General features: G+C 34.0%; 1 long non-coding RNA gene across 1 annotated transcript; it reads left to right on the top strand.

Annotated features, from left to right (window-relative positions):
• Positions 1-10075: 10075 nt before the first annotated feature.
• Positions 10076-10581, top strand: LOC145735958 (uncharacterized). Its single transcript, XR_014179816.1, has 2 exons — positions 10076-10142; positions 10207-10581. It is a non-coding gene; the product is annotated as an uncharacterized LOC145735958 (long non-coding RNA).
• The last annotated feature ends 5527 nt before the right edge of the window (positions 10582-16108 follow it).

The following is a 16108-nucleotide window of genomic DNA, read 5'->3' as shown; positions in this document are numbered from 1 at the left end:
TGCTATTTTTGCAAAAAGTGCATTTTTGGCAAATTTGGATGGTGGTTTTTAACTACTTTTTATTAGATTTAAATGTCCAAAAAGAGCAGAATTTCCTAACAATTTTTTCAATCAAACGTGTTTATTTTGTATCATTTACCCGTAGGTGGCGTTGTGGTATTAAGTTGCTGCTTGTTTTCACTCAGAATAACTTAAAGCTAAATTGTGTTTATTCAGTTAAACCTTGAAAAACCGAATAAATTTCCTTCAACAAAACCAACAAAAAGAAGAGCATCTCAACAATAATTACTGTTCTTTTAAGGTTCACTAGAGCATGGCAAACCATTCTTTGCAGAATAATGAATATGATTTCAGTCGTAAAATGCAACTTTCCATTAAAAGATTCGACATCAAAAGTAAAGAGTTTGTAAAGCGAAGAAAATTGGTTTGTTAGTTAAATTCACTGCAAAGGACATTAATCGTCGCCTGTCTTCTGGAAATATAAATTTTATACAGGTGGTTTTTATTTTTACAATAATTAGGTAGCTGTACTAGAAAGTAATGGTTTTTCAGCACGCAAATCTAGGCAACCCTGATCTGACTTTTTGGCGTTCGAATCGATCGCAATTTTATGGAAAACCGGGACTTTTCCTCAATTTTCTTTCTTTTGAAACTGCAGCAGTATTTAAAAGTTTACGTTCTCGGGCGAATGTTGGAAAATCGCTATTTTACGACAGAGAAAATATTCGAGATTCGAGAACAGTTTATCGAGATTTTTTGCATACTTACAACCTTTTTTAAAGTGTAACAGTATATTTTTCATAAAACGACTAGTCAAATCCTATTAAACTTAAAGCTTTTGAAAGTAGGTGCATTACCCCCGTCGAAAAAACGCAAATGTGTCGGATAAAAGATAAAACTTGTCGTCGCGGTAAAAAAGTACCAAAGGAAATCAGACGAGTGAAAGAAACGACTCAATTTTCCCTCCACGACATTTGCACTAAAAGTGTATTGAAGAGAAAAATATAGAGTCGTCTCGTTCGCGGGCAAAATGTTCACTCTGGGAAAAACTGGGTCGAACTTGTATCCGTACTCGCTTTAATTTAGTGTCAATAGCTACGTGCGATATCGTTGGTGCACGTTTCTTGGCCAAATTTATCGAATTTACGGTGTGTGTTCTACAAGAAATCTCATTTGGTCGTCTCGGTGACGCAAATCTGAAACTTTATTCATCCGTACTTTTTCTGATTAGAGTTTACGGTTTGGGCTTCATTTCTCTCTCAAGAGATGTCGTTTCTGTAAAAACAACTTCCCTAAACCCCGCGTGTATAATTAATTAAAATGCAACTTAAAAAGTCAATCAATTTAAGTCTTCCCCCAACAATACAAAACTTAAACTACTTCTCATTTCCTTACTTTAGTAATAACTTGGCGCATTTGTTTTGAAGAGAGAATGTAATTAAACTCGTAATTACAGTTTTGAAGTTGGAGCCTCAAGTTTAGATAACGAAAAGTCAATGAAACTGTCTTTCTGCCCTCCTATAAACTAGTTTTCAACCTAATTCCATTCAAACAACAACAATTAGTAACATGTTTTGTCTTGCACTCGACAATAATTACTATATTGTTAAACTTTTCACACTTTAAGGTGCATTCAAACTCCGGTCTTCTTTGGACCATTCCGTACAGTTTCTAATTGGAAAAGTACATGAAAGTGAGTCGTCGCATTTCGAATGAGGTTGCATAATTGTAAATCGGTTGGGGTAAAAAGAGTTTTTAGGAGAGTTGCTTGCGGAATTGAGTTACACGAGAACTAACACGATCATTCAAAATGGGAGTGAAACGGAAAGGAAGTGAAAAATATTTTGATCTTGAAACTTTCGAAATTCAGTTGGGGTGAGGGTTTCAGAAAACTTCTCTCAATAATGTCTCATTTGCATTAAAAATGGTAATCTTTCCAAAATTCAACTCAAAAAAGAGCTAATTTATCAATTTCTTTGATCTTAAAGTAGATTAATTAAATTATTTCTATAAATTTATAAATCATACTTGGATTGTTTTTTGACAACTTAACCTACTACCTAACCTAACCTAATAAAATTTGGGAAATAATTTTTAAAACTAACATCATATTGAAGTACTATTACTTTTAATTTAATCGAACTAAAATTATAATCATAAACAGTAATATTTATTAATAGGCTTTCTATTTTCTTTGAACAGTTAATAAATCGACTAAAAATAATTGTATTATGGCTAAATTAATGTGAAACCAGGCATATGCTCTGTATGGCTTTTATAATAATAATGGATTAATTCGGAAAATCGTCAAATTCACTTTTCAATACTGCTCTTTTAATGTGGTTAACTAATCCAGAACAATTCAGTTTTCAATTAATCCTACGAAATATTTGACAAAAAGTGAAAAAAATTAGTGTAAATTTACGGTAACCGATTATTTACCAGTAAAATAAAAATGGAAATAAAGTAAAAGTAACTTTGACCAGTAAAATTATGAGTCTAATTGAAATTTGCTTGAAGAATTTTTCTGTTATGGCTGCCATTAATTTTAAATTGTCTCAAAAACACGTCTTGTTTCGAAAACTGCCAAACTAATTCTTGAATATTCTAGGCAAATTTTGACAGTTGTGACAAGGGACGTATACTGCAAGAAAACTATTCTAAACCTTGATTTTTGTAACTTTTGTGCACAGTTTGACAGTTTGATAGTCAGGGACAAAATTGCTTGTCAAATCCACTTGGAATGAGAAAATGACAGTTTTAAGCACATTTTTGGAATCCTCATTAAATTTTCTATCCAATAACCTGAAAAACACTACAAAGTTTGGTACAGTAAGGGAGAAAAGTGATGTCAAAATTTGAACTCCCAGAAACACAGTTTTAAAAGACAGTCAGGGACAAAATCTCCTGTAAAACCCACTTGTAGTAAGAAAATGCCTGTTTAAAGTACATTTTTGGAATCCTCATTAAATTTGCTATCCAATAACCTGAAAAAACACAACAAAATTTATTACACTCAGGGAGAAAAGTGGTGTCAAAATTTGAACTGCCGGAAAACCCAATTTTCAAAGACAGTCAGTGATAAAATCGACTGGAAAACTCACTTGGAGTAAGAAAATGACTGTTTTAAGTACATTTTTGGAATCCTCATTAAATTTCCTATCCAATAACCTGAAAAAATACAACAAAAATTTGTACAGTCAAAGGGAAAAGTGGTGTCAAAATTTGAACTGCCAGAAAACACAGTTTTAAAAGGCAGTCAGAGACAAAATCGACTGCAAAACTTTCTTGGAGCAAGAAAATAGCTGTTTTAAGTACATTTTTGGAATCCTCATTAAATTTCCTATCCAATAACCTAAAAAAACACTAAAAAATTTGGTACAATCAGGGAGAAAAGTGGTGTCAAAGTTTGAACTGCGAGAAGCACAGTTTTAAAAGACAGTCAGGAACAAAATCAACTGCAAAACTCACTTGGAGTAAGTAAATGACTGTTATAAGCACATTTTTGAAATCCTCATTAAATTTCCTATCCAATAACCTGAAAAAACACTACAAAATTTGGTACAGTCAGGGATAAAAGTGGTGTCAAAGTTTGAACTGTCAAAAACACAGTTTTAAAAGACAGTCAGGAACAAAATCGCTTGTAAAATCCACTTGAAGTGAGAAAATTACTGTTTTAAGCACATTTTTGGAATCCCCATTAAATTTCCTATCTAACAACCTGAAAAAACATTACAAAACTTGGTACAGTAAGGGAAAAAAGTGGTGTCAAACTTTGAATTGCCAGAAACACAGTTTGAAAGGACAGTCAGGGACAAAACCGCCTGCAAAACTTACTTGGAGTAAGAAAATGGCTGTTTTAAGTAAATTTTTGGAATCCTCATTAAATTTCCTATCTAATAACCTGAAAAAACACAACAAAATTTGGTACAGTCAGGGATAAAGTGGTGTCAAAGTTTGAACTGCCAGAAAACCCAATTTTCAAAGACAGGCAGGATCAAAATCGCTTGTAAAACCCACTTGAAGTGAGAAAATTACTGTTTTAAGCACATTTTTGGAATTCCCATTAAACTTCCTATCTAACAACCTGAAAAAACATTACAAAATTTGGTACTGTAAGGGAAAAAAGTGGTGTCAAACTTTTAACTGCCAGAAAACACAATTTTGAAAGACAGTCAGGGATAAAATCGACTGCAAAACTTTCTTGGAGCAAGAAAATAGCTGTTTTAAGTACATTTTTGGAATCCTCATTAAATTTCCTATCCAATAACCTAAAAAAACACTAAAAAATTTGGTACAATCAGGGAGAAAAGTGGTGTCAAAGTTTGAACTGCGAGAAGCACAGTTTTAAAAGACAGTCAGGAACAAAATCAACTGCAAAACTCACTTGGAGTAAGTAAATGACTGTTATAAGCACATTTTTGAAATCCTCATTAAATTTCCTATCCAATAACCTGAAAAAACACTACAAAATTTGGTACAGTCAGGGATAAAAGTGGTGTCAAAGTTTGAACTGTCAAAAACACAGTTTTAAAAGACAGTCAGGAACAAAATCGCTTGTAAAATCCACTTGAAGTGAGAAAATTACTGTTTTAAGCACATTTTTGGAATCCCCATTAAATTTCCTATCTAACAACCTGAAAAAACATTACAAAACTTGGTACAGTAAGGGAAAAAAGTGGTGTCAAACTTTGAATTGCCAGAAACACAGTTTGAAAGGACAGTCAGGGACAAAACCGCCTGCAAAACTTACTTGGAGTAAGAAAATGGCTGTTTTAAGTAAATTTTTGGAATCCTCATTAAATTTCCTATCTAATAACCTGAAAAAACACAACAAAATTTGGTACAGTCAGGGATAAAGTGGTGTCAAAGTTTGAACTGCCAGAAAACCCAATTTTCAAAGACAGGCAGGATCAAAATCGCTTGTAAAACCCACTTGAAGTGAGAAAATTACTGTTTTAAGCACATTTTTGGAATTCCCATTAAACTTCCTATCTAACAACCTGAAAAAACATTACAAAATTTGGTACTGTAAGGGAAAAAAGTGGTGTCAAACTTTTAACTGCCAGAAAACACAATTTTGAAAGACAGTCAGGGATAAAATCGACTGCAAAACCCACTTGGTGTAAGAAAATGATTGTTTTAAGCACATTTTGAAATCCTCATTAAATTTCCTATCTAATAACCTTTAAAAACATCACATAATTAGGTACAGTCAAGGAAAAAAGCGGTGTGAAATTTACTAATAATTTACTGGTAATTTACTTATCATTAAAAAAAAAAACATTATTTATTCTGTAGAGTGACCAGAAGGGTTTTTAAAGTGTGGAAACTATTATTTTCACTTTGGGTTTGTCAAATCCTGAACAAAAACAGGTGATACTTTTTGTTGAGGCATGTGGTTGGTTCTGACGTAACTTTTCGGGTTAAAACCCAAAGTGGCATTACCAAAAAGTTTCGAAACAGTGAAATACGTCGGCAGACAATAATTCCAGCCTGAAACGTGCAGGATGAGAAGAGAGAATATTCGGTGTGCGAATCTTAAATACCGTTTCGAGCGTACTTTCAGCCGTGATAGGCGTAAGTAGTTTAAGTAGAAGGGTGGGGCCCTTCTCCACCCTTTTCCTGTTAAAGCAACCTGCATACATTACCATATTTTACCACCGTCGAATAATTTTCGAGTCTTTCTATATCCCGGAACGGGTTTTCGCACCTCTTAGCCCTTTTCTGAAATTGTCGGGGTCCTTTTTAGACCTACCCCGATGATCCGTTGCGTGTAAATGTAATGCCAAAACAAAAGCGTTCGGTGATTAGGACCGTCGAAATTTTCAAAGATTATGAAATCCGTATATTTGCATTCTCGGTCTGTTCGTTCTACGAAGCACGAATTTGCGCGAAACTATAAATTATGGAGGTTGTCAAGTGAATTTTCGTGTGGGAGACTGGATCTGTTTTGTTTTAGACGACTGTTCTAAGTGTCGACACAAAAGGAATATATTATCTACTTTTACCACTTTCTGTCTAGGTGGTTTTTGCATTATTTTGAGAGGACTGAATAGCAAATTAGGCAAAATTCTCTAAGAAGTTCCTAAAAAACTAAACACTCCCAAGGGTCTTTTAAGCCTAATCCAAGGATAAACGTAGCACATTAAGTATCTCGATGAGTTTTTTAGTTGTTTAAAAAAACATTTCTAAAAGGTTGTCAGTATAGTTTTGTCATGTTCAAGTAGTGAACGTTGTGACATAATTTTCTTTAATGTCACGTAACCACATTGTTTAACACTTTCTTTTAAAAGATGTGTATCTCATCCACTAAGTTTTATTGATATTTTGTTTCGTAAAAAGTCACTAAAATCAAAATGTTTGACACGTTCCAAGTCGGTTTCTTCGGCACATAAATCGTCGTTATTTTCGTTTACTGAAACGTCCACGAAAAGCAGTCCGGATATATTGAAAGATCAGCGAGATTGCGCTAAAATAAATCCATTTTAGACGCAAACTAAGTTTCAGACGGCACGTCGGAATTATTTTAAGAGGATTTAGGATTATATCGGGCGCTTTTTGAATTCGGGCACAGCCAATCCCCGGAGATAGTTATTTTAAGGTTGGCGCCTTTTAAGTTCCGAACAATGCGCCATTTTGGGATAGTATCGGCAAAAGACCCGGGGATTATCTCCTAATTAAATTATTAATCTTTCGAAATCAGATTTACTTAAACACATGATTATGTAGAGTGATGAGGGTTGGGAATCCTTTAACGCTGTTCGATAATACTGAAGAGTGCATTTCTCAATCTTCAAGCTCTGTTAAAACTCTCTTTCTTGTCCCGAATGAGATAAGCCTTAATGTACCTTGACGTTTAAAGCTTTCATAGCTCAAGGGCTCCGTTTTTTCCAACTTCCCTTTTCCACGGGTATCGAAAACAGGAAAGCAACGACTTGAACTTTACAAGTTGATACGTGTACAAAGATGTTTTCACTTCCAACTTTCACCTTAAAAAAAAGGTATCAAGCGCTGGTAATTATTAAACTTTGAAGTTATAAGGGCGCAGCCCTGGATTCCCCTTAGGAACGCGCGCTTTGAAATTCGGGTTTCTCCTACATAATATAATATATAATCAATCATCGCTGTTTATTAACCTAATGCAATTTAATTTAGTCAACTCTAGCGATTTCGAAATCGTGCTTTGTAATCTTTAATTAATTAGTGTGCGGCTTTACTAGAACAACGCAAAAATATGTATTTTAGCTAGAGAAAGAAGCTAAAAATGTGCATTTACTCAATAAGTTATTAGTTAATTTAATTAATTTCAAAAATCATCCTAAATGTTACTTATCTCCTACTCATCTAACTGTAAGGGAGTCTAATATGATTCAAAAACAAATTAATTGCTTTTGAGTGAGGTACGACCGTAATAAGTGAGTGGCGAATGAGTTAAATGTGAGCAGAGCAGATAGTTCTCTCATCTGCAAAATAATTAGTAATATCTTTAAGATTTTATTATTGTTTACGATACTTTAGTTCCAGAGTATATCCTACTACAAGTTTTAAAAATATTTCCAATAACTACCTTAACTAAATTTACGGACGGAAAATCAAAATCAGAACTGAAGATCAAATTGATACAGCCTTAAAACAAAAAAAAAACATTATTTTGGAGTTGGGAAAGGTGTGAAATCAATCCAAAAAATGGGAAATTAACCATAGTGTCATTTAGGGTAAATTTGACAGTTTTAAATAAAAATCACAAATCTAGCTACTAACACTTTTTACAATTTTTTTTTTATTCCATAAGGGTTCCAATGCAGAAAGTAAACAGTAAAGTATGAATACAGAAAGTAAGATGGACTTAAGAAACCCTAATCTGAAAATCTGAGATGAGTGTAAATTTAAGATCATCTCTAAATTCCTCCCTAAGGATGTGAGTTATGTAATTACACCTTTTACTTTGATGCTTTATAAATCAGTAAAAGCACTGAAAACAAAATAAAATACAAAAATGCTGCTTTATCCAGAAATCTGCTAATGGATTCAATAGTTGATCCTGAATCGTCGAGTAACAAGGGATTAAAAATTTCCCGAATCGTAAAAGCACATTTCCTCCTCGGGTTTACGATAAGATGCACTAAAAATAAAACTAAACAGTGTTGAAAGTGTGCTAGACGCTGATACGGTTTCGAGGTAAAGTATAAATGGAAAACGAAGTGGAAACGGGACGAGTTGACAAAAATGCATAACCCCGGGGGCTGTCGGATCCACTGGAGGCTTTTACACTGCAAATATTGTTGACATTTTCCCGGTTATGCCACTTCAAGATAAGGGAAATTGCATTTAGAACCAATTTTCTTGTGTTTATCGTTTTCCTATTACCCATTTACCAATCAAAGAAAAAGGAAATCCTGCTTGTTAACCTATTCAAATTAACACTGTCCCTGAGAGTCGGACGGTTTAACTAAGACATAACCTGGATCCAGCAGCAATATTAGTCGAGTTAGAGTCTATCTTGGATGTAAATGAGATTATCCTGTATTAGCGCTAAAATTGAGTCCGGGACAGGCGAGCTGGGTATTTCATTAACTTAAAGAATGATCTTGGAACTGTGGGTTTCATTACTAATTCAAGTTGGAACACGTCGAAGACGAAAAAATAGCGTAAATCACCAGACAGAATGCATTTTTTTGTCACGACAATCGTAATCGAATTTAAATTGAACGTTCTCCAAGCTAAAGCACAACGAAGAATTTTAATTTTTCTAGTAAATTTATGAAGTTGCTATTAAAAGGACTGTAAATTATCTAAATAAAGTGAAAAAAATATAATAACATATGGTACATACAATTTTGTATAATCTCAGCCAAATTTTACATTATTCTGTAAACAAATATCAAGTAATCGAGAATGTCGAGTCAATAGATTTTTTTTCAGATTTTGTAAATTATAAAAATTTGTGTAGACGTGGAAAGAAAGTTTTTATACTTTAAATATTCTTATTCTACTAAAAATATCCTTAGTGATAGACGGAAAAATTTTACAATTAATCATTTAAATTAACTTATAGATTTCTTGTTTCAGACAAATTAATTATTTTGAATGTTTATATATTTTGTTTTTATTTTTTAGGCTATTTAGACTGAACTGAAGAACAAAACATGTTTTTTAAGTTTTTGAAATACATTTATTAGAATAAATCTTATTAAAAAGTGATTTTTTTATTTGATTGCAATACATTTCAATTTTATTCAAAAAGTTTCAAAAAACAAAGAGAAATGTATCTCTGAAAGAGTTTTGTGATTTTTTAAAGTTTTAAAGATTTTAGTGTTTTTTTTAATCCGGACTCTAGTTATCTCAATGTGGATTTTTTAAATTAATATTAACTGCGTCGTTAACGAGAGTTTTCCCGCATTTTTTCGCACCAATTTTCCATTCACAAAGAGAAGAAACGTCATCGTTACTGTCGCTAGCGTAACTACGACGACACAGATGAGAGAAAAAAAAAGAGTTTTTCCCCATTATTCGTTCTCCACTGTATTCTAAAGTGGCCACTCAGAATACATAATCAAAAGTTATTTCTCAAGCCTGACATTTATAACCCTTTTAAAATAATAGGGGCCATTGAAATAATACTTAGAATATTCGCTTCTGGTTCGGAAAAGAAAGGACAACTTTGAATATCTTGCTCTGAACGTGACAAAAGGGATAAAAATGATATATTATGTGCCATTGTTTGGATTTATCACTGCGCTTTCGGGAGTTTTTCGGGAATTATTACAATGAGGGCGGTCGGATTACCCGAGATTTCGTTGCATTGTTTTAGATCATCCCTGGTTCCTGGCGCAAACAGATTAATGCAACAGAATCCATAACGGGACGGACAAACATACAATTTTATGGATAATCAATAATTCCCCACTGTCAATTGTGTTTTTGGCCAAATGCCCTGGTAATGGAAGAAGTAGACAAATGACATCATTCATAATAAATTCAAAATTAAAATTACAAAATAGGAATCAGGTTAGGATTTCAGAAATACAAGACATAAACGTCATACTGTGACTAATGAACTACCTTCCCATCTCTCAAATTTGACATCGGTTCAATATGCAGATGACACAACCTTCTAGACCATCCTTCAGCTCCACGTGGTAGCCACTCTTAGCATACATGGGGGTTTTCCAGTCCAAACTATCATATGGCCTATTATTCTAGGGAAATTCGACAGACTGGCAAAAGGGTTTCTGTTGCAAAAAAAAGCCATAGGAATTATGGGCAAACTAGAGTCCTTGGACAGCTGCAGAACATCTTTTCAAGATCTCCGAATCCTAACCTTACCAGTGTTTGGCACATGTGAAATCCACAATATCAGAATTTGCAACAGTAAGCAGCAGACATCATTATACCACAAGACACGAAAACTTATTAACACAAAGACACAGTGTCCTTACTCCTTAGATGAATTTTATATTAGCAATAGTTACACCATATAGGTAATGTTATAGTTATGCTGTATATTGTGTAATTTGTGAAGTATATGTACCTTTGACAATGCTAAACACTGCGACGCAGTGTACTTGAGCAAATAAAGCATTTATTATTATTATTACTAATAGTAGTAACCATCTATGCACCTCTTGATTGATGATATACAAACTGAACAGATATTCACAAAGAAATACAAAAAAGAACGCTTTCAAATTTTAGTTGAACAGTTAATTGACAACAAAAATACGCATATGTCAATATGATGCTTTAGTAATATAACTTTCTAGAAATTCTTACGGTTATTTCCCGTTAAGTCCGTTACATATTCTCTTCTGAATCTTTTGTGACCGCCCCACTAATTGCAAATTTTACGGATGAGTTATGGTCAGTTGTTTGACAGGGAGGAAAGAGAAACGCGTTCCATTAGAACTTGGCAACGATCCACAATTTGGATTTACAGAGATGTATAGACTGGCGTTACTGGTTAATTATTGCTCTGCTACCAAGACGTTCCATATATATCCAGTGCGAAAGTCGATAATTTGATAGATGGCTAACCGGCCACGAAACAACAACAAAATAGCCCACAAAAGTGGAATTTTTCCCGGTTATAAACCGTGAAATGGATGTTTGAGGAAATCTTTCCAGACTGTTGAAAGTCCGGATATTAACGGGTGGAAGAGAGGGTTAGTGAAGGGCGGTAATCCGCCATCACTTACAAATTACTTGCAAAGCAAACGGGTGCTTAATTGCGGAACGCTATCGTGCCAGCAAGCGCCGAGTTCGGTGCCATTAAGAGACACTATCTGGCGGTGTTTTGGAACGGAACAGCTTCTGGATATTCCTGGATCTCTTGTACAATTGTTCTGGCGGATTTGTGTAAATTTAATTCTCCAGAACAGTTGTGAAGGAAAAATTGTTTTAGTAAATTTGACCAACAAAAAGCTTTTAAATACTTTACACGTCGATAATATCCAAATTGAACAGTAAACTTGGATATAAACGGACCTGCGGAGTGGAATTCCGACTGAATGCCCAAACACAAAAAGCTCTTGTATTCAATTACCCACATCGATGAAGTAAAACTTTCCAAACCCGATTAAAATTGCATCCGGGCCCGAAACCAAACAGCTTCGAACACAATATGTTTCAAGTTAAAGCTGAATACATCAAAATTATGTTAGTACAAAAGTTATTACGTGTATTCTCATTTTGGTTTCCCCAGTGTTGCCAATATTATAATTGAGCAAAATTGTAGTTGAATTTACCTTTGCAGACACAATGTATACAGTGTGTCCCAAATTGGTTCTACATGTATTGGGATCTCTGTAACCGTAAGAGCTACAGAGTCGGTTAAATGGGGAAAGTTTTAGAGAATTTTATGTGAAACTTATTTCAGGTTTGAAAATTAAATTATCTTTCTCCGTTTTCCGGAAAATTGGGAAAACGTCAGAGACAGTGCATTTTAAACATTCTTTAACAAAGCCAAAGAGAGTTTTGAAACTCAGACATTATTAAGGCACTTTTTTACGTAGAACATGATGACTAGAGTCCGGATTTCTAGAAATTTTGCTTTTTGGAAATAATAAAAGCAACCAACCTTTGACATCTAATGTGAACGATTTATGCAAAAACGCGTCATTTGATAGATTTTGTTGATGCTTTTTTTGCTTTTTTCTTCGTTTTGTGCGTATTTTAGTTTTTTGTGCTTATTTACTGCTATTTTTGTATGGTTTAACTAGTTTTTTACAAAACAAGCTTTTCAAATTGTTAAAATTAAACTAAACTAATAACTGCTTTGACAAAAATTGCTATATTGAGATATTTGAAACGACAAAAACATGTTGCAAATGAAGTATCAATTTACAAATTTAACCTAACCTAACCTAACCCCCCTTAGAAGAAGTCTAAAAAAATGTAAAAACATTCCAAAACACTATAAAACCTCTAAAATGCATTGCAAAGCTTACAAAGCAGCCTAGAACAGTCTAAAAGCTTCCAAATGCTTTTCAATTTATCTAGAAACTCTCAAAAGCTTCCGTATGCTTCTAAAGCAGTTTAACAGCTTCCAAAAGTTTCTGAAACCGTCTAATACAAGGTTTAAAATGTCTTAAAGGCAGTCCAAAACCTTCAAGGCTCTTTAAACTGCCCAAATACCTTTCAAATGCTTCTAAAGTAGTCTAAAAAGGTTTTAAAACACTACAGAATATGTCTAAAGCCTTCCAAATAATCTTTAACTAGTCTAGAAGCTCTCACAAAATTTCAAGGCAGTCTAAAAGCTACCGTATGTTTCTAGAGCAGTTTAAAAGCTTCCAAAAGTTCAAATTCACATGTTTTAAAAGCAGTCCAGAACCTTCAATGCTCCTAAAGTAGTCTAAAATGATTTTAAAACACTACAGAAACTCCAAAATGCTTCTAAAGCAGTAGGATCTCTTTCAAAACAGTCTAGAAGCTTCCAAAAGCTTTTAAAACACGCTAAGGCTTCCAAATAATCTTCAACTGGTCTAGAAGCTCTCAAAAAATTTCAAGGCAGTCTAAAAGCTTCCGTATGCTTCTAGAGCAGTTTAAAAGCTTCCAAAAGTTCAAATTCACATGTTTTAAAAGCAGTCCAGAACCTTCAATGCTCCTAAAGTAGTCTAAAATGATTTTAAAACACTACAGAAACTCCAAAATGCTTCTAAAGCAGTAGGATCTCTTTCAAAACAGTCTAGAAGCTTCCAAAAGCTTTTAAAACACGCTAAGGCTTCCAAATAATCTTCAACTAGTCTAAAAGCTCTCAAAAAATTTTAAGGCAGTCCAAAAGTTCAAATTCACATGTTTTAAAAGCAGTCCAGAACCTTCAATGCTCCTAAAGTAGTCTAAAAAGATTTTAAAACCCTACAGAAACTCCAAAATGCTTCTAAAGCAGTAGGAAACGTTTCAAAACAGTCTAGACGCTTTCAAAATCATTTAGAACAGTCTAAAAGATTCCAAACGCTTTTCAACTAGTCTAGAAGCTCCCAGAAGATATTAAAGCAGTTTAGAAGCTTCCAAAAAATTTTGTGAACCGTGTAAGAGACTCCAAATGCCACTAAAGCATTCCAGAACCCACAATATGCTGTTTAAACAGTACAAATGCTCTCAAGTAGTTCAAAAACCTTTAGTTTCAAAACAGTCTAAAATCTTCCGTATGCTTCTAAAGCAATTTGAAATCTTCAAAAAATGTCTAGAAGTTAAACTTAAAAAAAATTTGCATCTCTGAAAGAGTTTTGTGCATTTTTACAGATTACAGAAATGCAGCCTCTGACGTTTTCCCAATTTTCCGGAAAACAAAAAAAAAATAATTTAATTTGAAAGCCGGAAATAAGTTTCACATAAAATTCTCTAAAACTTTCCCCATTTAACCGACTCTGTAGCTCTTACCGTTTTCGAGATCCCAATACATGTAGAAGCAATTTGGGGCACACTGTATAATGTATATAAATGATATTCTAGAAAGTCCATATATACTAGTATGGGGGATGGAGAGTAGTTATTAGATGGCGATGAATTTCATATAAATTCCAGAAAGTTTGTTAAAATTCCTGCTTTTGCAAATATTAAATAAGTTAAAAGTTTAATAGAATATCAACAAAGTCTTATTTTATTTCATAGTTTTCAAATAGAGGGCTGAACAGACAATGGAGGATTTCTCAACAGGAAAAACGTTATTTTCCTAGTGATTGCGCACAGGGCGTCCGCCCCAATAATAATAGTCCCCAATAAATCTCTCTGACGGGCATTTATATTTCGCATACAAGACGAGAGGCGAGTGTGTAATCCATCTTCGGTCTGCTTCGACACTAATATGGCGGGAATTTGCAATAAGGGTCTCTCGTCCCTTCGACCAGAACAATGCTCTTGTCATTCCCGGTACACCTGTAAAGTGACAATCATTTGTCACGATGATGATGATGATGAGGTGCCTCTACTATCACTTTCCTCCAGCACGCATTGAAAGCCTTTTATGTCAAACCTGAACCAGTATTATCGACATATTAAACGTAAATGGAAGTAGAGTCTAATCAAGCAACTGTGATCATAAGCAATCAAGATCAAATGTTGGAAATTAATTTCGATTTCCATATGGCAACTCGTTAAATTCCTGTTCATTTCCGTTAATTTACCGTACACGGATTTGCTACTGACAACCTACATGGAGAATCATTATTAATTACTATTTCGCACTTGATGGTATTCTCAAAATGTGAATAAATCTCCGTAATCGAACTCTAAGTACTAGATTAATTAACCTCGATTGCTTGTAGCAATTATTAGAATAAGAGACTCATTAAAGTAGGAAAAAGAACATTTACACATCACACAATTATGAAAGAAAAAGAGCTGAAAAGTGAAGATAAATGTGACAAAAAGGTATTTCTGAAGAAAAAAGTGCAAAAAGGATTTTAGTTTATTTTATCAGACTATTTCTTATGTTACCTACTTCTCTGTTTTGTTGTTAAATGATAACAAAAAATGCCAAAAACCGTATAAGAAAAGGGCCACGCCAGTGGAATTAATGCACATTATAACACTATAGGGGCATCAATGTTCTACCCCATTTTCCGTATAAATATGTTTTATTCATCGCGCATCGCTCTTGAATCCCGAATAAGTTGGAAAGGACCATATCTTAGTTTATCCGATTACCTTTTTAGACTTGGCTCCCGAACATATGTCTGCTTTGTAAGGATTTGTAGCGGGGCTTTTTTTTGTCTCTATTTGGAAAACAGTTAACTCTTCTCCCTCCCATCCTTTGCGTTCCACTTTCCTGACTAAAGTAATCGAAACTCAATGTAAAATGCCTGGTAATGCAAGAAGTAGACAAATGACATCAGTCACAATAAACTCAAAATTAAAATTAGAAAATAGGAATCAGGTTAGGATTTCAGAAACACAAGACATAAACGTCATACTATGACTAATAAACTACCTTCCCATGTCTCAAATCTGACATCGGTTCAATATGCAGATGACACAACCTTTCTTGACCATCATGCCGCCACTCTTAGGAAACTAAACACCTATTTTGCTGACATCAATCTATGCCTCAACCTCGAAAAAACAGAAACTGCTATATTCTCCTAGATGAAGGTAAATCGTTCAAATTTTTAGAAGACCTGGAAACACCACATAACCCAATTGACAAAAAGCCTCTCTTCGACCCTATTTCTCCTCCGCAGAATCTCACACACCACTCCAACAGAAGTCCCGCACAGCATACATGGGTCTTTTTCAGTCCAAACAACTTGTCTCTATTTGGAAAACAGTTAGTTCCACTTTACTGACTAAAGTAATCGAAACTCAATGTAAATGTAAAAATTTCCGTATGGAACGAATTAAATAACGCAAACACGAGTAACTGATAATTTTTCATTGCTGGAGTAGTCATAAATAACCGTCAGTGCTTATTATGCTGATCGCGTTCTGATACAAAAAGGGCAACATAACGTAACTGAAATCAATTTACTAAATGAATAAAAACATGATTCGAACAGATAAAGCTAATAAACGCAAAGTTGATGTATTGTCCTCGATTCGTATCGGTGACAAGGAAAACTTCAAGATTTATTACAGTCTAAAAACGAATTAGGAGAAGATTTAGAATTTT

The sequence above is a fragment of the Ips typographus genome, linkage group LG11 (assembly GCF_016097725.1).
Source record: "Ips typographus isolate SLU linkage group LG11, UJ_Ityp_2.0, whole genome shotgun sequence".
In the NCBI taxonomy this organism is placed as follows: domain Eukaryota; kingdom Metazoa; phylum Arthropoda; class Insecta; order Coleoptera; family Curculionidae; genus Ips; species Ips typographus.
The sequence above is the reverse complement of the archived record's forward strand: the minus strand, read 5'-3'. Positions and strand labels throughout refer to the sequence as shown.